This window comes from Pholcus phalangioides, unplaced genomic scaffold, assembly GCF_987345545.1.
Source record: "Pholcus phalangioides strain wild (caught in Gottingen) unplaced genomic scaffold, Ppha-v1.0 ptg000017l_1, whole genome shotgun sequence".
Lineage (NCBI taxonomy): Eukaryota > Metazoa > Arthropoda > Arachnida > Araneae > Pholcidae > Pholcus > Pholcus phalangioides.
This window is the reverse complement of record NW_028301610.1, coordinates 44,451,746-44,476,698: the sequence shown is the minus strand read 5'-3', so window position 1 is coordinate 44,476,698 and position 24,953 is coordinate 44,451,746. Positions and strand designations below refer to the sequence as shown.

At 31.1% G+C, this 24,953-nt stretch overlaps 2 long non-coding RNA genes across 4 annotated transcripts in view; one reads left to right on the top strand and one right to left on the bottom strand.

The window, feature by feature from the left end:
• Positions 1 to 24,953, bottom strand: part of LOC149073499 (uncharacterized) — a 92,936-nt gene that overhangs the window by 24,099 nt on the left and 43,884 nt on the right. The gene's annotated exons all lie outside the window — the stretch shown is intronic.
• LOC149073500 (uncharacterized) overlaps positions 1 to 24,953 on the top strand; it is a 105,561-nt gene that overhangs the window by 79,155 nt on the left and 1,453 nt on the right. The window lies entirely within an intron of this gene.

Genomic DNA, 24,953 nt, shown 5'->3' with positions numbered 1-24,953 from the left:
ATCGTCACACTGATATTTCCCACTGTCACAATCTTTAGACCTCCTCCTTCTCCGTGCACAGTGTTAACAGTGTTCAAGAAGGAGGTCGTCAATTGGTCGTGATGTCTATACCCGGGCACACGGCAGTGTTAAAAATTTTCTTATTGTGTGTAAGGGCCCCTTTTTTTCCCCACTGATATATTCTGTTTCGATCTCACCCCCGATATTCAACGAACCTAACATGAAAAAGAACACCTTATTTATTATAAAAGGCAACACAGAAATGTATAATCGTTTTGCCCCGTAATTGTTGCGGAACCAGGTTACGTGGTGGAAATTCGCTTCTGAAATGCGTACGACGTTATGACGTGACTGACACCGCATGGATCCTTATCCACGGGTTACGTGAAAATTCTCTAAATAATAATAATAATATATAATAATAATTTTAGAAACTAAATATTTCAGAGGCTTCGTGAGGTTTAACCAAGCATCACAAGGTTTTCTTGAAATGAATCTAGCGTAGTCAATGCGGTTTAATTAACTTTCGTAATTTTTTTTTTTTTCGTATTGTATGAGTGGAATACAAATTAATTCGATTGAGCAATATGTAGGTGTGTGTAGTGTCGCTTTTCTATACTATACAATCAACCTCGGTTATAATGTCAATAATTGGCTTTCTTGGCTAATCTCCATACAGTGTAAAATGCTGCACATTTTATAGTAGGCCTGCTGTAGCCTGCTATAGGCTATTTCTCGCCAAAGGTTATTTGTTAGCCATATTTGGTGACTTCTGTGACAGTTAGTAATATTTTTGCCGAGAATTGGTGATATCTCATATTTATGACCCCAATATATAGTCAATCCTGCTTATAACGTTCCCACTTGAAACGTTTTCCCGCTTAGTAGCCTACGACCTATTTTCATGTTCCCAACTCTAACTCTCATTTAAGATTTCTCGTTTAAAGCATTTTCCCGCTTACGACGTCTTACCATGACAGTTTCTTGAAAAATGTTATATGCGAGATCCACTGTACATATCGTTTTCCCTCCATCAAGTCAATAAAAGCTTCCTGCACGTCATTTTATAGCATCTGTTTACAGTTTCCGTCAAAAAAAATTCTCGAAAACGGCATATTCGGTTGTAATGACAATCGGTTATAATAACAAATATTCATGGAATCTTCTATGTCGTTATAAGCGAGTTTTAGTGCATATAATAAATAAAAAATGGTAATGGTAAGTGCAATTGAACTCAATTATAACGACCTCGGCTGTAGCAAAACCTCGGTTATAAGCTGTAATTGATGGTTGACATCATTTCCTTTAGAGAATAATGTGCACGAAATTTGTTTATAACGTCAATGAAAACGCAAGGTCCTCGGATATAACGACACATTTTTTATCGTTATTCCGCGTTATTTACCGCAATTATGGCGATAATATGAGACGTTTTAGAAATATTTCGTTATTTTTCTCTTTTTTTACATTTTTTATTTGAAAAGACCCCTGGTTTTCAACGAAACATATTTTAATTCATAGCCCTTACTAGAATTGAGGATGAATATAATTTGCATACTTTATAGATTACATTACGGTAATTATGATAAAAATACCAATATTAATCTCACATATTTGCTGTGTTCAGTGCCGTCTTAACGCAAGGACCCACCCAAGCACGGCCTGGGAGCCTCAAGTGCAGAAAGGGCCTCATGAAAATGAGATCTGGTCAAATTTTTGACAATGAGTAGGCTATTTAATTGGGGTAGCAGGTATTTTTTTCTAGCCAAGGGGCCCCAAGAAAAATCATTTTGCCAGGTATCTTATGACTCTGTTAAGACAAACCTGGCAGTTTTCAACTTTTTTTCGGCGTGAAATGCATTTTAAATTACTCCAGACTTGCTGTAGCACTGCATTTCTCGCCAAGAGTTATTTATAAAGAATAATTTGTCTAGAGAGAGACTATATTAGCAACATTTTTAGCGAGAATTGGCGATGTCCTGTTCTTATAATCCCTATTTTCCTTATTTTCCCTGATCAGCTATGGTCACCCTCAATCATAATAAAACAACTTCATACACAGGCCTACTATTTGATTGCATCTGATTATATTTTTTCTTAAAAAGTCTTGAACACGTAAATCTTGGTTGTAAGATTCACCTCAGTTATAACGATAAAAATTCACGGAATCTTTGATGTCGTTAAAACCGAGTTGGATTTATTTCAGAGGTTTCGTGAGACTTACCAAGCATCACAAAGTTTTCCCGAAACAAATCTAATGTAGTCCCTCCGGTTTTAATTAACTTTCGTAATTTTCGTATCGTATGTGTGAGTAGAATACAAATTAATTCGATTGCGCAACAATGTAGGTGTAGTGCCACTTTTGTATAATATATATAATAAATAAAAATGGTAATGGCAAGGAATATACATTCCAAAAAAAACAGACTAATTCGAGTAGGAAACAGAATAAACTGTTACATTGAAAATTCGCGTGATCCTCCGACTTGGAATATCGATCGATTTTATTTTAGAAAAATTTCTAAAGAACAGGAGGTAAAGGAAAAAGAAAAATGTATCTTAAAATAAAAAATATATATATGGAAAGAAAGAGTAAAATAAGAAATGTGTATCTACACAGAAAAAAAGGGAATCCTATAGAAATATAAGTAAAAAAAAAATTGCAAGAAGAGAAAAATTCACACAAGAAAAATAGGACTTTTTGTGACACGAACACAGCAGTGAAATAATTTTGGCTCACGATCAAAATGATGGGAAAAAAAATCCAGGAGAGCTATTTTTTGCGTTTTTTTCATATTTTTTTGCCGGAAAGAAGTGATAACTGTCCAAAAGAAAAAAATGTGCTTCTGCTATTGCGTGTATGAACTTATCAGAGTATCTTCAGAAGAAAAGGAAATCCGAAATTTTTTCATAGGAATCTTATGCGGTGAAGTTCTCTTGTGTAGCGAACTAGTACCACACGCACATCAATTACACTTACTAGAGGGCACGATACTTAACATCAATAACTTGGACATGTATACATATATATATATTTTATGATAGTTGCAGATTTCAGTATAAACTAATAATATCTGTTATACCATTATATCTATAATTCGATGTATTGAAGGGTTAATTTTTGAGAAATAAATAAATGTATATAAATAATAGTCAATGTTGTAAATTTTTTTCTTCTAACACATTTTAAAAAAATGATATTGAAACAATCTGTTTCTTCGTGGAATTGTTTCATTTTTTTTCCAACCTCCAGCACAAACTAGTGCAATGTAGGAATGAAAATAACCGACTTAATTATTTACGTTTTGTCACCAAAAAAACGAACGTATCCTCCCTCTGGTGAAAATATCATATTTTGATAATTTCAGATCTTCTCTTTATTATATCAGTTTATTAGAAACACATAAAGGGAAGCCTCTAATGTCTGAAATAATCAAAATATTCAAGTTGTGTTGATATATTGAAACAATACATCAACGCAGCAATTTAATTTGCTGAATGAATTTTTAAATTAGTTACAATGGCCCCAATTTAAGGTATATATATATTCTACAGTTTTTCTTTATTTTACTGCTACCTATAAACTGATAAAATCTTACCTAGCAAAAATGAATAGTTGTTACATTGAATTTTATTTTCCTAAAATCGATTCCCTAAATTCGATGTGATTTATAAATCTGAATATGTAAAATTTCGGCAATAAGCAAAAAATGGCATCTACAAGCAATCAACTCTTTCTAGATTAAAAATATTGTACTCACATAGCCCTACCAAAAAAATTTGGAAAATATATTGGTATAATGGGTGTTGACCTTATTATTTGTCATGTATATACCGGACCATAGAAGTTGATGATTATTTAGCCGTAAAAGAGGGGTGACCGTTAAAAAGACTGCTAAGTAGAGTTTCACCGAATTTTAATACAGTAGGTCTAATACACGACTTGAGCTGTCACACGTGCCATTCGTGTCAATGCCTCAATGGTCGTAGGCGATCAGCTACGACCATTGTCTACCTATCGACTATTAATTATTTCACAGAGAAAAATTATATTCGATTTCCTGTAGGCTATGCTAGTCTGTAAAAATAAATGGTGAATTTTAAAAATGGTGAAACTAGTAAATTTCAAATTTTAGAATAAAAAAATTGCAATATGAAGAGTCGCCTATCCCTCAGGAGACTTTTAATGTAATAAAGACAGGAATATTGTCGGAGAATGAATCAATCAATCACTCATTCACGGACCCACAAGACAAAAGATGAACTCACGACCCCTGGATTACGAGACCAGTGCTCTAACCACTGAAGCTGTGTGTATGCGAGAGAGGTCAGAGACCATGCATCTAGTAGCCTACTAGCTTTTTTCTAATGTAAATAAATGGTGCTAATTTTTTTCTGATCAATTTTTTATTTCATTTACTGAAAATTTTATAAATAAAGAAAACAAACATGTACATTTCTAAGGAGATATTTACTCATATTTTCGATATGCGTTATTTATGACATTCTCTTCAGCACTTCTTTTGCTAATTCCGCTGCTTTTTTTATTCAAATGTAAAAAGGACATGGACAAAATATAATCAATGTATAATAATATACATCAAATATAAAAGGAATGCCAAAAAGCGAAAGGAATTTTGGCGGTCAGATTGAGCATAATGAAATTATCGGGCTAAAATGAATGCACATTAAATTATTTTTAGCGATATCTACATCTATTTACTTGCCTAAGGTCACCCAAGGTGGATTCGGATTCTATAAAAAGTCTAAGCATGAAATAGCTATTACAGTATTATAAATGATGGTTTTTAAAAAAAAAATCGGAAATGGGTTTCTTAAGGATATACTGCATTCTCAGTGAATTATAACCACGAAATACCTAGTTTGGGAGAACAAAAAAAACTGCCTATTTGATTTAGTAAATTCGTTTTCTTAAGTAATCCATACGCAGAATATTTTCAGAACCAAAGAACCAGAGAAAACTTTCTATAAAGCGTTTCTAGATACGTCGTCGATGCTACCGAGGAACTTTCTGCGCTTACGAATTCTGTTTATGTCCTTACGTTGAGTTTCCATGCACCTTGCATAATTTAAGAATGTCAGCATTAGAAATGCATAATAAATTATAGTAGACTAACTGTTCTTTTGAGAGTAGGCGAAAAGATTAACCAGATACGCATAATTAAACTCTGCATCTATTCAGGGAGCACCTTGAAGAGAAAAGGAATGAGATTTTCTTGCCTTTATACAACCAGAAGTTCCTTCGAGGGCGTTAATTCATTATGTGAGTGGTCAAAGCTGATGGATTTTGGGGTAAAAATAATATTCATCAAACATACGGATAAAAATATTGGCATAGCACGTTGGTGTAAATTTTAATTATATCAATAAATTTCTTTTTGATTTGAATCATTTTAATTCCTAAATTATATTGATTTTTTTCCTTTAAACTTCTATGGTTCATCTGACAAAAACATAACGAAATATTTTTTTACAACAGCGGATATAAATTAATGCTGTTATCATATTTTTAATTGAAACAATATAAACAACTAAAACAACATAAACGCAGCAATTTAATTAATTAGAGTGGATTTTTTTAATTGGCTGAATTACTTAATTTTGGGTGTGTGAAATATAGGCCTAGTTTGCTTTGATTTTAATGTTATAAATAAACAGATAAAATTTTGCTTAGTAAAGTTGCACAGGTTTTTACTTTTGAATTTTAGTTCCAATATCCCTCAATTTTGGCAGATTTTATGAGTCTCTGAACATGTAAAACTTCCGCAGCTCTTAAAAAATGATACCAACAAAGAATCAATTCTTTCTAAGTTAAAATATATATATAATGGACTAATATAGCTGTATTTTTTGTACTGAAATGACATTAAAAGACGTATTTTGTACAATGCTAAAAAATTTAGAAGAGAAATTGGTATAATGGGTTTTTGACCATGCATTTGTCATGTATATCAAAATATACACAAGACCAAAGGGTTGAATTTATTTCTTGTTGAGTTTAACAGTGTGAAGATTTATTTTTTAATTATATTCGTTTTTTCCTTCAAAATATATAAAATTTAAATCAAAATAAAAATTGATGTTTTTGACTTGGATAGGTAGTAATGTATTTCGGTTTTTTTGCATGCAAAATGAAAAAGGGTTAACACAAAAAAAAAAATAATAATAATAATGTGTCGAAAATAGAATGAGTTTAGCTATTATACCTTATTATCGTTCGAAAATATTATCAGTGGAATGGACTTCAAAATGCAAATGGTATAGAGCATTCAGATAAAATGATTTTCGAATTGCTGTGGTACTACATTATCTATGAGGTAGGTCCTATACTATTAATGGTTATTTAATCGAAATAGCTGGCACCATGGAGTCCAGAGTTAGCGCAGTTGCAAAGGGGTTGCGTTAGAATTACGTGATGTCTGAAAGTAGTACATAGCCCTTTATAGCCCATCTTTTCCTATCCCCACTCTGTCGGTCAGTCGTGATGCACGTACCCGGATTCGAAGGTGATTGCAAACATCTTCGGATTTGAAGCCACAAACATTTTTTTATCATTTCAGCGAACTGTTTTTCTAATTTACCCAAAACGGCTAAATCCAATAACCATAATTGAAAATTTCATTAATTTATGTGTCAAATTTTGTATTTTCTTTTAATTTCAATCAACGTCAAACTACAAGGTGTCCCATAAATCCGTAAATAATTTAAAAATTGATAAAAATTGAAGAATTGGTATATTTGAATGCGGTTTGCGAAAATGTTATTCTCACGAAAGGGGATATTTTTGGTATAGAAAAAAACAATAGTTCAAATTTTTAACAATAGAGTGCGCTGCACGAAACTAAATCACTTTAAATATGCAAATCACAGTTTTATGAAAAGCAGGGTGTACGATTAACAACTGATTTCTGAGTTTTCCTGTTACTAGCGCTTACATAACAAAGTTTTCATTGTGGTTTTGACATTGGTGAATAAACACTATTGGTGAAGTTGTTTTACCTCAGCCACGAATCACCGGCTAAAGCTATGCGAACGTTCCGGACACAGAATAAATCGAAGAAAGATTCAGTTCGAATCACTCTTACCAGAATTTCATGTCTCATTTTTTTCTGTGCCTGAAAAAATAATCTCCTTTTCTAAGAATAACTTTTTCCCAAACCACATTCAAAACACCCGTTTCTCCAATTTTTATGAATTTTTAAACGATTAACAAATTTTTGGGACACCTTGGATTTTGCCACATCTAAAAATATGAAAAATATCGATTTTGTACCAAATATTTTCGTATTTTTTCAGATAGATTTTTGTTTTAAAATCCAACGTATTTACCACAGGCGTACGGAGGGAGGGGTCGGGGGTCCTTGCCCTCATCAAAAATTGAAAGTAATTTTTTTTTAAAAAATAAATAAAACATTTTTGAAAAAGAAACTATTACTTTAATACGTAATTTTAATCGATTTCTGTTACTTTAAATACTTTTTGAAGGTTAGTTAACACAAAATTTCGTTGCGAGAGAGTACCTGTGCACCTCCAAATCATTTGTGCCCCCCTCCAAATGTCGATCCTGCATACGCCCCTGGTATTTATTGTATAATTGTAAACACCTGTATTTTTAGAGGTTTGTATTTTTCCACCGGTATAGTACTTTGATTGGATCTTTGTATTTTGACATCAAAACAAGAAAGCCGCTAAAAAATCCTGTGCATTAAAACATTTTGTCGTTAGGGATTTTCACACAGACAAAAAAAAGCCATATTCTTTGCACCATCGAATTGCATCAAAGGAGTCGCCGAAGCGAATCTTCACGCAAAACCTTCACGCTATTTGACAAAACACTTTCATAGATCAAGTTGGAGACTTGATATCTTGTTTTCTTCGTAAGGGACAAGAAAGGGCACATGTTATCTTATATATTATACATACAGTAACAATGTAAGATGAAGTAACTGTCACGACATAATTTCTGGCAGGTCATAATTCTTATCTGCAACAACTTGGCATTTATTTATGGGGAAAGGAATATTCATAACTATCACAATAATCCTCAATATTTATCGATACCTTGATAAAAAATTATTGAAACTTCTAGATTTCAATGCGTAATTGTTAAATTAATCAGCGTAAAAAGTTCCAGACATGTTATGATAATTAATTAAGGTGTTGCTGCACGAAAATTTACCTAAACACGCATTTTTCAAATATTTTGAGCTTTTCGGATTTTTGTTCTATCCGTATTTTTAAAATTTATAATATAATTAAAATTAATACATATATTGGAAAAATATTTTCAAATATATAATGTTGGCATGTATTGATTATTCTCTAAGGTTTTTCACAAAAATGCTCTTTCCTCAAAATTATTTTTCAATCAGATAAGAGATTTTGTTTTTCAAACACTATTTGTTCAAATGTTCTGAAACTGTATATTTTTTTGACATTGTAGAATCACGTGCTTTAACGAAAGAACTTCTTATTGAAATGATTTAAAGAAATTTTATGGCATGAAGTATGAGTAAATTTTGGTGACTTTTGAAAATAATGCATGTTGCTGATGGTAGTAGGCATACTTGAAAAAAACTTAAAAGCTCTCTCTTAAATTATATAAAAATATTCATGGATCTCAAGGGGAAAAATTAATTTCCTAAAATCAATGGAAATATTTAAAACATTTCTCGAAGAAATATAATTTTTAGCGTAGGAAATCATAGAAAACAAAGTTCGGGCACGAACCTTCTCACGTAGCCTACATGAAATCATGTTCCATCGGTACATGTTCATAACAACAAATGTTCATAATAAAAGAAAACAATATTTCCTACATTCACTGGATCAACCAAATAAAAATTTAACACTTGTTGTCATTTTCTTACGCTCGGCAACTATGAAAAAATTATGATAGAGTGATATTTATTTATATATGGTATATATAAATTCGAAATAAATTTTTTTAAAAAATAACTAAGTCTTATAAAGGTGGAAAAAATATTTTTTGATATTTATTTTCTATAAGTTTCTTCTACGTTCCACAAGCAGCAACAACGGTACACAGGTTCGTTGGAATGCTTATATCCGAAACAGTTTCCATGCTTTATTCATTCAAGCATCCATGGCTAGTGAACACGGTTATGCGTTTGATGCCAAAAGTTTTAAAGAGAGCCCCCTAGAAAAGAGGTTTTCGTGGAAGGATGTTATCAAAGAAAAGAAGATTAAATATTCATGGAGGAAAAGCAAGAAAGAGAGAAAGAGAAAGCATAAGATCTTGTTCAAAACCAAGCAGCCCTATCATTAGCGGACCAACATCGCTGGGAATTCCATCCTCGAATGAATGATGATTCGGGCGGCCCATGCAAGACAAAGAAACAGGAACAATACTGCACACGTAAAAGAAAGAAAGAAGTTTTGAAAATAAAAACAAAAAAAAATAACCTTACCTACAATCTCCATCGTACGTTTCTTTTGTTGTTTTGGGGTAAGTATGTGTGTGTAGGAAGGGCTTAGGAAAATTGGTGTGATCGTGATTCACTGGTAATAGTCTTTTACGTTCTCAACTTTCAACTTGAAAAGAAGAGTCCTTATTTCAAGCACGAACGAGAGACCACTAAATGCAAGATGTCATTATTTTATTATTTTATTTTTTTTGCTGGTATTTTTATGTAGTGATCACCACACCTTATTTTTTTTACAATGGATCACCAAAGATTAAAGATGTTTTATGTATACATATTGTACCGCATATACGAGGTGAAGATGGGATTGGATTGTACGGTCTTTGTCCGGAATAACAAAATACCGACTCGGTTTTCTCACTTGAAATAATCTCTCCACCCTTAATCTAACATTCAAGTCTTTAAATTCGTATCGGCAATTATTATGGTACAACTCAACGTATAATTTCGTACTGAATTCTTCAGGGATGTTATTTAGCACTTTAGGTTTGTTTTGTCAGTAGCGTGCGCCCAATTAGGAGAGTGAATAAGTGGTTTTTTTTTTCTTATCATAAAATGGGTGTTATCGCAATGTTCCTTTAAGTGTTTTCAAAAATCAAATATTACCATTTTTATCTTCATTGTGTGTATTTTGGAAGAGAATGGTCATTTGATAATGAAAAATATGTGCATTTTTAAATTTTAAAAGACTATTATGAAGTGAAGTAGCAGGTCTATAGTAGGCTATAGATATTTAAAAATATAGAAATGAAGATATTAGTTAGATTGGTTCGAAAATAATAAAAATAAAATAAAATATTCTTTACATATACAAAGACCACAACACAGGTATAAAGCCCGAATTTTTTATTACTATAAAAATTACCTGTCAAAAATGATAAAATAAGTCATGTAAAAAAGCACACATGATAAGCCTGAATTTTATATTTCTTCTTGCTGATTTGTCATTAATCATATCGAATTCCGAGCATGATAGCTCTCACCTACGGGAATTTAAATGATGAAAAATATTTTTCGACAACGCACTATTGCAACAATTTCTCTAAAATGCATTCGACCACTGATTAAGAATTTAAAAAACAAAAGAAATAGTCTTTATTTATATATGTTCTACCTTAAATCTCTCCATCAAAAAAACATCAAATATTATCATTTTTATCTTCATTGTGAGTATTTTCTAATAAAAAAGTCACTTATTAATAAAAATGAGTACATTTTCGATATAAATAATGCTAGTATGAAATAAGTTGGAAATTCAAAAACTACAATAAGTTTGGAATGATAAAAATTAATTAAAATACTCTCTAACAATTTCAAAAAAAAAGAAGTTAATTCTAAAAATACAAAACTACATTCAGGTATAAAATCCGAATACTATATTACATAATTTAATTTTAAAAATTATTTGTAAAAATCATAAAGTAAATAATGTGAAAGCACTCATATGGTAAGCCTCAATTTTATTTTATTTTTCTTCCTAGTTTGTCATTAATCAAGTCAAATACTGAGCACGATTGCTTATACCTATTGGAATTTGAATTACGATAAATATTTTTTGGTTGCTCTGTTTGAAAATTGAAAGTCTCTTGCAACAATTTCTTTAAAATGCGCTCTACCACCGATTAAGGTTTTCAAAAACAAAAGAAATTGTATTTGTTTATTTTTACCTTAATACAATCTGGGAAGGGTATACGTTTATATATATATTTCCATCCACATGAATTTCTGAAACCAGTACACGCATTAAAGATATAACGAAAGGGCGTAGATAAGATCTACTAATGTGTTTTGTTGAGGATTGCAAGGAGGTATCGGTAGCCGATTTACCCTCACATACAAGATACGAATAATGGAAATTGAGGGCAGGTAGGGGCCAAAGAGAACATGCAGCTCAAGTGATTGCCTTATCCAGAGAACAAGCTCAAAACAAGAATGAAAATGGCTACGCGAGGGACGGAAAAAAACCCTCTTATTTAAGACAAAAAGTATTTTGTAACAATATTATTCGAGATATATCAGTTTGTTATCAGAATGTTGGGAACGTTTCCATATCTTCAAATTCTTCAACTGGAATGCTATTATTAATTCTACAATATGAATATCTTCTGTAATAATAATATGAATCTAATCCCTTTTAACAAATAAGCGTATTATTTTTTAATGATCAAGTTTTATTTAGGGGCCTGGAGAACCCTTTAAAATATTGTTAAAAAGCATCAAAAACTATGCTTTAGTAGAAATATCATCAAAATATTCTTTAATCATTAATTTATTTCCAATTTTTTACAGATGTTTTCGATTATATATGCTGTGATATGTCAATACAGTACAATGTTTTATATATCATCAATGCTTATTTTTCGCAAATTTTCAAACCCATTAAGAAAAAAATTCATTATTAACACCTCGCGCGAATGATAGCCCCTCACACGCATACGATGTAATTAAATAAAAATTAATTTTTAATAAAAAAAAACAGTTCAGTTCACATAAAATGAAGCAGAAGATTGAGATTTCATTGTTTCGATCTTATTTAAAATTAAATTTGAAATTCAAAGTTAATAATTTTTTAAATCGAATAAAGCATTGATGTTATGTTATTTTATAATGCGCGGAGTATTGATATTGCATTTTTTTCTTGATGGTTTTGAAAATTTGTAAAAATATAAGTATTTGAAATATGTAGAATATTGTACTGTCATTTTTTTCATATTATATATAATCGAAAATATGTGTAAGAAAGTTTAAACATATCAATGATGAAATAATATTTTTAATGATATTTATACTAAAGCATAGTTTTTGATAGTGTTTTGACTATATGTTGAAAAGTATGAGACCCCTTAACCTCTTTCTCATTTGGCCTACTAATATTTAAAATTTCGATTAGGTAATCTGAGTTTTTAAGTCCCGAATAACTCAAATGTTATGTAAAAAAAAATTATTTGAACTCTTCCTGATATTTAAACATTTTTGTAAATGATAATTTTGGAAATTATATCTGATATTCAAAAACATACACTCGAGTTATACGAAGTTGTACATGCATACACATTTTCTTGTTTTGAATATTCCTAAAAATATATATATATATTGCGAATTGATGAGAAAATTTGTTGTTTACACGAAAAAAAATACTATATTCGCCACACGTGCCAGGATTTTTATGTTAAAAAAAGAGCACATTTCACAGTGATTTTTAGGAAAAGAGAAAACATTTCGGGTAGTGACCCCTAGCTAACCGTTGCTGTATTTTTTCCTATCCTTTTTAAATCGATCGGCTAGTTTCGTTGCAGTAGCAAAAAAAACAAAAAAAAAACCGGGGCACTTGTATCGATTTCCGTTATACTAAAGAAATGGAAATTTTCGCATCGAATTACCGATAGATTTGCTAAGGTTTGAATAAAAGTACATACATCTTCTCGCAAAAGAATCCGAGGAACGGGGGCTATCCCCAAAATTTCGTACAAATTACAGATTGGAGTATAGGCCTATACACACAGTCAAACTCCGTTATAACGACGTTAAAGATTCACGAAATTTTGTCGTTACATCCGAGATTGGTGATTTTAGCGCATTTTTTGACAAAAAATATATCAGAGGCAATACTTACCATAAAGTTTTTATTTATTTATAATTAGGGTGACCAATATTTGATCGAAAAAGATACGGTAAGTCAGGATAATTAATACGAAACATTGCCGATTCCCACCAAATATGTTGCCAAATGTCGGTGAAATTGCAAAATATTGCTTGTAAATAACCCTTGGCTAGAAATAGTGCTACAGCAAGTCTGCTGCTAAAATGCATTTCATGTGAAAAAACTTTCGTAGAAATGAAAAACTTCTCAAATATGCGAGATCAATATTTGTAGTCATATCTGTCAGAAAATAATTTATAAATTATGCAAATTGCTTGCGTTGTTGATTCTAGTAAAGATTAGGAGTTAAAGCGAGCTTCGTTGAGAAAATCTCCGCTGAGAAATGTTACCAACAACGCTTGTGTATTATGCATAATCATCGGTAAATGTGATAAATTTAGGAAAATTCATCAAACTTACCAAAATGGGCTCCGATTATACATAATAACCTGATTTATCATATTTACCATGACATATATCTTACAAGAGTTGCTACGGAATAATATAATTTTAGCGATAAAATTAATTCTTGCAATTATCGGCATTTATTTTCACCGATTATATAGGCCTACCCTCTATGCATTTTTAGGTGGATTTAAATCAGATTAATAATGTCACACATATTTGTAAAATATCAATCACCATTATTCATTATATTATACATTTAAAATTTTTTAGTCATTTTCTTAACCAAAAATATCGCATTTGAACTTTTTAGTTGGGGTTATTGTCTTTTTTATGGCTTTATATATATTCGAATATACAGATTCTACCACGACCTCGGAGAAAATTATAGAGTAGAGCATGGCCTATATATGAATGTGCATACAATGTACGGTTAGTTGACCTCTCTCTCTCTCTCTCTCATGGCAGTATTCTTGTAGTTTCAAGTGACATAACATGAGCTTCACTTACCATCGACTTTGAGGTTTATAATAAGTAGCTATATCATAAGAAATGGGAAAATGAAAAGTTCCCGGGTAGATACTTTCCCCCTATCCTTTCGTTATGGGCAATGTATAAAAAATGGAAGAAAAATAACCATTATCCATGGATTCTACTTTACTCGGGTGAGAAAGAAATCATTTTTTTACGTTGATTAAAGCCTTGAGAATTCAAGTTCGTGCGAATTTTTTTCTCGCCTTCAACCCCCCCAAGAATCCTAAAAAAAAGTGTAGATAGTGTGCGAGAGATAGAAGACAAGGCTTACACACGCTACTGCACAACCGCAACCTTTACCCACACTTGTCACCCTAAAAAATAGGATAAGAAAAAAAAAAATTGAAAGAGTTTGATGGTTTTTAAATGATCCTTCAAACTAGATTACATCTATTTGAGCGATAATAATAGCGAGAATAACAAAAATTAGATCCATTCTATTTCCGAAGTGATGAAAATGTTAATGTGAGGTCTGGTGGAAAACGGAAAAAAAAAAAAATGAAAAGGAGCCTAACAATTCTAATAGAAATGTATTCACGATTACTATGCGATTCAAGTTTTTTCGGCAATGCTTTTAACGGCGTGAGAAATGTCCAATCCCGTATTGTTGTAGAGTAGATTCTGAAGCATTCGTTAAGTTACAATAGATTTGAAATACTTGTATTATTAGATTTAAAAGTGAATTGTGGGTAATGCAAAGAAAAATTCTATTTCAAAGACTTTTCCTAATCATCCGTTAATTCACACTCGATTAGGAATAGTGCGGGTTTTATTGAAAAATTCTGAAAAGATTCCAAGAAATGCAAAAAAATGCTTCAGTAAAACACTGTTGTATTTCATTTTAGTTTTTTCTTCTAGTTTGGATTGAAAATTGTGTGCAGATTAATTTTTGTTTGTTATTTTTATCTTATAATTGTGTATTTATTGCTCTTTTTAATTTCTGTTCAAGAACTTTTCAGAAGCATTTCTCTACTTAAAATCAACTTAATTCACGTGATAAGAAATTTTGAGCATAAATTTAGAGGAATGTAAAGAATGCTTTAAATGATCCTTCAAACTATATATAGAAATCATCCATTATCATGCATTTGAGTAATAACAATAGCGAGAATAAGAAAAATTAGATCGATTCTTTTCTCAAAGTGACGAAAATGTGAGGTCTTGTCGAGAATGGAAACAAGATTGTGAAGAAGCCTAACAATATTCTGATAAAAATGTATTCACCATTTCAATTTCCATGCAACTCAAGTCTTTTCGGCAATGCTATTGATGGTGTGAGAAATTTCCTATCCGTATTGTTGTAGAATAGATTCTGAAACATTCGTTAACTTACAATAGATTCGAAATACTTGTATTATTAAAGAGATTATTTAAACAAATTCTGGGGAATGCAAAAATTTTCTTTCTCTCTCTCTCTCTCTCTCTCTCTCATTTTTTTCTAATCATCCATTAATTCACACTAGATTAAAAATACGTGTTAATTGAAAAATTTCAAACATAAATTCTGATAAATAAGGATTAGTATTTCTTAGAGAAATATTAATTTCTATTTGTTATAATTTCCTATTGTTACTCACTGAAAAATATGAAGTTCGAATTGTGCATTTCTTGTTTTTTTTTATTTATGTTCAAGAACTTTTCAAAATCATTTTTTTGCCTAAAATAGATTTAAAACAGGTGATAAATTTCAGACGTAAATTGAGAGAAGAATGTTTCAATTTAAATAATAAAAATTGCGATTATATTTTTCAACATATTTTCTTTGTAACGTCAATCAAAATTTGTGCAAATATAATTAATTTGTGAAGAATTACAAACATCCTATTACTCGCTGAAAATATTCTGATCACATTCTGAACCTAATGTCCTTTTTTATTTTTCTGTCGAAGATCATTTCTGAAGCATCCGTTGATTGCGGTTTTACTAAGGGATTTTAAACGTTTATCATGAGGCATATTTAAGGAATGTTCCGATTAAATAAATAAGAATTACCGGGAGATATTTTTAAATTATTTATTCAATTGAGAACAGCAATTTAAATCAAAAATTATGTGCTGATAGGTTTTTGTTTGATGTCATTATATCTCATCATTTTCACTGGCTAAAAGATGAAGGGCGAGTTCTGAATTTAATGCTCTTTTAATTTCCTGTCCAAGGACTTTTTAGATATTAGTCGCATTCAAGGCACACTATAATAGCTATTGGTGTTAGTTTTCATTCAGCAAACCTCCTAGCATTTCTTTCAACATTCAGTATGGTACTCGACACTGGGTTTCTTTTTCTTTCCTTATTTTTTTTTGTCGAGAGAAAGATTGCGAAAGAATTTACATCATTAAACACTACATTTTCTTTTTCTTCTCTACCTCTCGTTCGCTGTTGCACTAAAATTGACCGAGAGCGAGTTGTAGCTAATTGCTCGAAGGAACTTTCCGCTAATGATAGAAACCGAGGAGTGTCATCCATTAAGTTACACCAGAGGAAAACCAAGAGGCATATATATATATATATGGATAAAAGAAACAAAATCTTCATTACTAACGTATATATCTGTGCATCGTTCTAGAGATTCGTTATCAGTGTCCAGAGTAGATCAAAAGCGTGCAAATATCCCGCCGGTTTGAATCTTATTACAGAAATTCTCACTCCCGCTTATTATTGTATCATTAGACGTCGGTTGATTCATTTATTATATCTTAATAAAACTCATTAACGTTCTATTTTTGTAGTTGATCAACATTAACGTGATTGGGTATAATCTGCGAGATGTCTTGGTATCATTAGCAACACGAGCAGCATGCGCTACTAGCTGTTGTCTAACGAGCTATGAGAGGTACACTAGAGGTAAAAATAAGTGAACTATCACAGGTTCTTATAGACTCTCTTCATCGCGGTTTATCTTTAGGTCTTATCCTGAAATATCGAATTTCATTTTGGAATATCTTTGTGACAGTTATATCAATTCATTCACGACAAAGCTAGTGGAAAATCAACATAATAATAATAACAGCAATGAGAAATTTTGTTTTGGAATAGCTTTGTGTCAGTTTTATCACTTCATTCACGACAAAGCTAGTGGAAAATCAATATAAGAATAGTAATATTCAGAGATGAGAAATCATTGTGGGTATAAAAAAGAATCAGAATGATGTAAATATATATATTAATCTAAAATAGTGGCTGTCAAACTTTTGTCACCCTCGGCTCCATTGCCCAATTTATGTTTCATTTGCGGCTTCTCAGAAGTAGTTTTAGTTTAGTAGATATTTTCACTTATAAAAGAACCACTTCAAAGCATAAATAGGCACACAGATCTATATCTCCAGCTTGTCGTGATGCCCCTGACAAAGGTTGGTGATGCACACTTTGAGAAACATTGATATAAAAACACGAATGCTAGAAAACCTGGAAATTTTGGGGGGAAAAGTAAATAAGGAATCGAATCACAATTATGTAGGCTACTTTGTATTTCTTTTCCAAATTATTCGAATAACACCTAAGAAATAGTTTATTATCTTAAAAAAAAATTGTTCAAAAATATTAATAATTTTCAAATATTCTAAAAATTCGGAATGTATTCATAAATGACTTTCAGTAATTTTAGAATTTTTTCTAATTAAACTGTGAGTAAGTCGAATCACGTCAAACTCTGATGCAATATTTATCAAATAGAAAAATGGTTGGTGACCTCGTAATTTTTCTCTCTCAAAAAAAAGCACCGCCTATATTACTGGTATAAATATTATTGTTTGTGAAATAATGATATGTCTGCGATGCAAATTTTTTGAATAATGATGAATGAAAGTGACGAATTAGTTTCGACGCCGGATCATATAATAATATCGGTCGCTGTAACGGCGTGTTTTGTCGATGCAAGCAAATTTGAATGTGCATGAAATTTCAATAGAACATGCGGAGGCGCACGCACGAACCTTTTTAGCAGCTACAAACACGCAACCACCGCAAATTTATTCGACATTGAATAATTTATATCTGTTAAGTGGAATTCGAAACTGGTAATTAGCGGCTGCGTTTTCTCGCCAGCTGAAAATCGCTGTTTAACAACTTTTGTGAAAAATCTTTTGTTTTGTTCTTGGCTTAAAGTCAAGGAGGAGGAGGGTGGGGGAGGGGGCGAAGGGGGGGATCCTCCCTTCTCCTATACCCCCTTCATCATCTTGCAGTTCCCAACAAAGTTTCGTGTTGACCCGAATCCCGCACGCGATGTAACCGTTAACGAGAACGATTTTTCCCAATAAAAAAAAAAAACAAAAACAAAATTTACTCGCAAAAAGGAGGTGTAGACTTGGGGCGTCATCGGAGGCGGGTGATTCGAGTGTCATTCAAGTGCTAGCACCACCTCCCCGGTAGCCACGCCTTATGATGCCCTACCGATCGCTAGATGCCGCTTTATAAACGAAAGTTTTAGTTTGGTTGTACATCGATAGATGGCAGGGTTGAAGTGTCGCAGGATGCTGCAGTTTCCAATGTTAGGTAAAGAGGATGGAATTGGCAGAGAGAAATAAATGCAGTAACCCGCCGTTGATAAAATCACTGGTTAATAAAATCAGCCGCTTTATAAAATCAAAGTGCTTAAACAATATCGAATTAATACAGCAGCCCTTCTCGCAGCTAATAAAATGATTGGTTAATGAAATCAGCCGCTTTATGAAATCAAATTGCTAAAACGAGATCGAATTAATACAATACTATCAAGCTAAATAAATTCATTAGTTACTAGAATTACCCTTTTTTTTTACAAAATCAAATTGCTAAAAAGAAATCAAATTAATGTAGTAACCGCACCTAATAAAATCATTAGTTAATAAAATCAGTCGCTTTATCTAATCAAGTTGCTAAAATGAAATAATGTTAATTATACCAAAATTACCGTTTGCTAATAAAATCACTGGTTAATAAAATCAGCCGCTTGAGAAAATCGAATTCCATTAACAAAATCTAATCAGTACCAATCCCCACATAGTAAAATTACCGTTTTCTTAAATCAACACACTACAGCTTTTAAAACTCAGAAAAGGAGTTGTCTATTTTTGAACCCGAGTACAAATACCCGTCTATCATCATCATTGGCAATTAAAGTATAGCCGACGCTCGTTATAACGACCCCCCCCTCCCATCGTCCTGTCGAAAATGGACGTTATATTGGTAGGTCGTTGTATTGAAAGCAAAAACAAATAGGCTATTCGTTATATGAAAACGATTGGGACTTATCCTACCGGTCGTTGTAATGGAATGGTTGTTGTAACGTGGGGTCGTTATAACGAGCTTCGCCTGTATTTACCAAATACTGTGTAAAAGGGAACTGCTAACATAAATTACTTATTAACAAGCGTAAATTCATCAATGTGTAGAATACGTCAGAATTTTCTTTCGGAAATATGCCTATATATTTTGAAAATTTTAGTTTTTGATTAGCCGGTTATAAAAATCAGTAGTTTAAGAAGCCTCCTACCTTTTAACATAGTAAAAAGCTAAATGTAGAAATATTGTTTAAAATATTATTTATCCATCGATTTATTTCAAATTTTCACCACATACATTCGTAATTTTACGTCTTACAATATTTTACCTATCTCTAGTACTTAATTGTTTACAAATTTTCCAAAATATGCATTAAAAACTTCTTGCGCACATGATAAAATAACATGACAGCAACGAAACTGAATGAAAATTGATTTAAAATAAAGGAAACTGTTCAGTTCATGAAAATTAATTAATTTAAAATTTTGGAAAATTTTAAATTAAATTTTGAAATCGATAAAATCTCAATCTTTTTCATCATTTTATGAACACGCACACAAACTGAACAGTTTTCTTTATTTTGAATTATTTTTTTATTCAGTTATTGTGTATTGATTTCATGCAATTTTATCATGTGCGCTATTTATAAAAGTTGTTTTTAATGTATTGTTTGAAAATTTATAAAAACAATAATATTCGGAGATATGTAAAGTTTTGAACTTTCAATGGATAGCATACACAATTAAGTATATGTGGTAGAAATTTGAAATAAATTAATGGATAAATAATATTTTCAATAATATTTCAACATAAGAAAGTTGTTCATGTTAAAGAAAAAGAAGGTAGAAGACCTCTTAATAAAATCAGAATCGTCAGTATAAAAGTTATTTTAAACTGAAAAAACTGATTCAATGCTGTCGCAAAAATCAAAATAATTTTTAAAATGTATTTTATTTACTAAAAAACTGAAAGAAACTTAAAAGGAAATTTAACCTTATGATTCCTGTGTCATTTTTGGCATCTAGAATGCCTTTGCAAGAGAAAAAATAAATGGAATAAATGGATATTTTGGAGAAGTGATGAAAGAAACTGTGGACCCGGAAAAATATTGATTCTGATTCTAAACCGAGCACAGCCCGTAAGCATGTAAGGCAGGGGTTCTTAACCTGTGGGTCGCAGGGCCTTCCGAGATGGTCGTACAAATCCATTTACAGCCAGGGATTCTGGAGCTGCTACTACTTCTATTTCACCGTACATGCCGGAGAGAATGTGTGTTCTAAGTGTATGTATGGCCCTAATGTGTTTATGTTGCCAGAATCGGGCTTGTAAAGGCCAGGCTTCGCACTTGCAGCTAGGAGTGAGACAGAGAGTCGGGGGGTTGTCGGGAGGGCTCTCCCCACACGGGTAAAGGGCTTACATCCCGGAAGGGACAGAGCCCGGGTCGTGTCTGGTCTGACCGAATTGGGCTTGTATCGCGTTCTGCTGGTGTTGCCATCTGTCTTCCATATTTTGAAGTAAAGATAGTAAATGTTTAAATTTTCATGTTATGAAAGTATCTTGTTGTATGTCTGACTGCTGCTCATGGGTCACGACCGAAACTTGATTAGCCGGGGTTTCTGAGACGGGCCGGCTCACTCGCAGCCAGGGGGCCTCACTCACAATCCACTCACAGCCAGGGATTCTTGAGCTATGGGCCATGACTCAGACTTGATCAGCAGGAACTTTCTAGATGAGTCGTACATATCCACTTACAGTCCTATTATAAATGCACTTACTGCGTTATGGTTTCACTGATTTCGAAAAACACTTGGTCCCATGGGTCACGAAGTTGATTTGGTGTTGTTGATTTTGGGTCACGGCTGAAACGGTTAAGAATCACTGCTGTAAAAAAGTCTGCCAACATCAGTAAAAAGTCTGATTCAGAAATCATGCCAGAAATATTCGTGGAGAAAATAATAACAGACACTAAACAGATTAATCTAAGTGTTCAAGAAAATGTAACTATGATTATGAGAGTATTTGTGTAAGACAACTTTATATGCACTGTAATGTGCTTGTGCTAAATTAATTATTTAATTAGAAATCAACGCTTATTCCATTTTTGACTGACGCATGCGCAACGATTTGTTAAAATTTTTTTCAATTAATTTCCATACAAATTTTTGTGTGAAATTAATCCGTTTTGGAAACTAAAAGGTCTAATAGCAAATGCCATATTATTTTTTAAAATTTGTTTACGAAGAAATTTAATTTTTTTAAGACTTAAAAAATGAAATTTTTGGAAATTTTATCCTTATTTTTTCGATCTGGAAACTATTTTTTCCATGATCATGAACAGAAATGAATTTTTAAAAATAGAAAAAAAATAGCTTTCTCCCTAAACTTTTCTGTCACAAGGGACATAACATTTCCAAAAATCATAACTAACAATTATTTCAAGTTAATTAATTGGAAACTTGCATTAATTATAAAAGCATGCTAAATTAACATCCAATTTTTTTAAACATCCCAAATATATTATTAAGATAACCACTTATCACTTTACAAAAATTGTGTTTTAAAACACATATTAAATTTATTAAACTCAAAATCGTCAGGATGAAAGTGATTTTAAATAGCGGCGGGCACACTTGCAAGATCTTTATAATCTATACACAATTTCAATCAGTTAATTTTTCAAAAGACAGATACATTACATATATTTCGTAATTAATTTTTCAAAATAATTTTTTTTAACTGTCATTAACTGAAAAGTAGGCCTGGGAATCGATTAAAATGTTTAACTGGTTAATCAAAAAAATTTAATAGATTAATCAACCGATTAATCGAATTTTAATCGAATATTTTTAAATGCTATTCATTCATAGCAAACGCAGTATTGGTAACAATGTAATATAAATTCATGCTATAAAAGTATACCCTATTCAGTTCACGCATGTATCAACTGAATAATAAAAATAGATTAAAGAAAATATAGAGTAAAGAAATATAGAAGTAGATTAAGAAATATAGCAGTACATTAAGAAATAAAGGCCGCCCACTCGAAGATATTTAATATTGGCCCCCTTTGCCAGAAACATGAATGTGCAAGTTTCTAGAACTTGTGGAAAACGACTTCTAAATGTTTATTCTACCCATGTTACTCTATGGAAGTTGTTTTAAAATGTGTTTCAATAGGGGATAACAAACTTAGCAGAGAGCAAAATAAGTGATCCAACGGTGATGAACCCAAAAGTGAAAATTAGCACATTCATGTCTCTGGTATAAAAGGGACGATATATATATGCTGAACATGCTCGTCATATCCTGGAATTTCTTAACTTATTATTTTTGGATCGTTACTTGGATCGTGTTTTTTTTTATCAGTAATTATAAAAAACCTCACTTGGGGGAATCAACTGGCGTTTCCTCATGTCGAAAAGTTGGATCAAAATATTGATTCAAATATTTTTAAATACGGTCACTTATGTGAAATGTTTTGGTCAGGAACATAATTCAAGACATTTAACCAGTTCAGTCAAATTATTCAAGTTAATTTTTTTTTTATGAACTTCTAATAAAAATTTCAATCGAATTTTAATCGGATTGATCGAGTCGATTAACCCAACTAAAATTGTTAACTGCGATTAACAATTGATCGATTGACCGAATCGATTAATCGGACCAACCCTACTCTGAAAAGGAATTCCACTAAAAAATACCACAATTTTTAATTTTTTAATTATAGCCCCGAATGAATTTTTGTTTCTAAAAGTTTGTTTCTAAATTTTTGTTTTTAAATAAGTTGAAAAAATGCGTAATATATTTTTTTATTTTTCACACAAAAATAAGTACTATAGGGTCAATAAATTGGGTTTAAACGTATATAACATCCACATCTATAACAACTTTTCCTAAAAAACAGTAAATAATAATTACTGTATGCACGATCTTTATAATCTAAACACTATTTCAATCAGTTATTTTTCAAACGATAGTCATATCAAATTTTGTAACTAATAATTTTCTTCGAAGTTTACTGCCGGAAAAAGATGAAATTCCACTAAAAAATACAAAAAAAAAGAATTTTTTTACTATAATTAATAAAATAATTTTTTACGCTTAAAAATAGGTTCATTGGACAATAAATTTCCTTAATTTTTTTTTTAAATAAGGATTATAATAAGATTTATAAATTTGATTCAAGTACCAACTATCTATCACAACTTTTTCCTAATTACGAGATTTATTTGGAATTATAAATTGTCAGTCTTCTGCTGACACCAACCGGACAAAAATATTCGTCCGTAAAAGACCGTTAATCAGGGGTTTGAAATGTATACTTTTATTATACTACGGAAATTATTATTTATATAGCCGTAAAAGAGAGGTTTTTTGTATTGTAAATGTTGTATCAATTAAGGGTTTTGAATTGATTAAAAAATTTTCAACTCATCGTGTTTCTAACAAATGTAATTTCTATCGAGATTTTTAATCCCCAAATAAAATTTACTGTAGGCCTATATGGATTAGAGATAGCAATATTGTTAAAATCAATCAGACACCGTGATTTAAATTAATATGTGACAATTCTTGTCAAAATAGCATGAATTTTGTTTTCATTAAATAACAAAATGTCACCAATGAAATAAACAGTAATGATTGCGATTCAGGACAATTACTGGTTGATTCATTTATGCTATTGTTGAATTATTTCAGATATCCAGATCATTAAATAATCAATCTAATTAAGTTTTTATGCGCAATATTTATGTTTCTCATGTTAATATTGAATCGGAGATGGCGAATGATACGTGCGAAAAGTAGATGATGTAATTATCTATCATACTCATATATGAATTGGAAAAAAATAACAAAATATATACATTATTTATATTCAATACAATAAAGACTTGTTTTTCGATTCACAGTAATTTTCTAAAATCTATCCATTTAGCAATCAAATGTTACCGAAATAACCCAATTTACATACTTTATATAAAAAATTTTAAAACATTTTTTCTCTCTCTCTGCTAGCGATTTGATACTTTTTTGGTTTGGGAACTTCTCATTAAGTTTATCTAAATAACATTTTCATATTTACTTTTTAAAGAAATTCCCAAAACGAATAAACCTTGAAATTTTTTCAATATAAACTGTAACTCCAATTGTAAAAGTTATGAGAAATAAAACAAAATAAAAATAAAACTCAATGTTTTAGTAATTTGTTCCATGTAGACTACAATAATTAAATTTGATCAATATATATTACAAATATGTAATGATGAAGATAATTTAATTTACTTATCAATCAAAAATATAATTAATATTAATAATTTTTTATGAAATTAATTATGATTCAATATACTGTATGTATAGATCTTTATTTGAATCAGAAACTATAAGAAACACATTTCCTAGAAATTTATCATGAAATTATCGTTTTAGTTTCTGGAAGTGAACTTGAAACCCACTGACCGAAGTTGAAAAGTGTTCGAAATTAATTCTTTAAATATTTGACATTCCGTATAATATTTTTATGCTATATATAAAGTATAAGAGCGTTTTAACTTTACTGAAATTTTCTACAGAGAAGAGTTTTAAAACTAGTTTATATAGCTTTCTATGGGCCTACATTAGAATAAGCTCTCGTGTCTGTTTTCTCCCTGTTT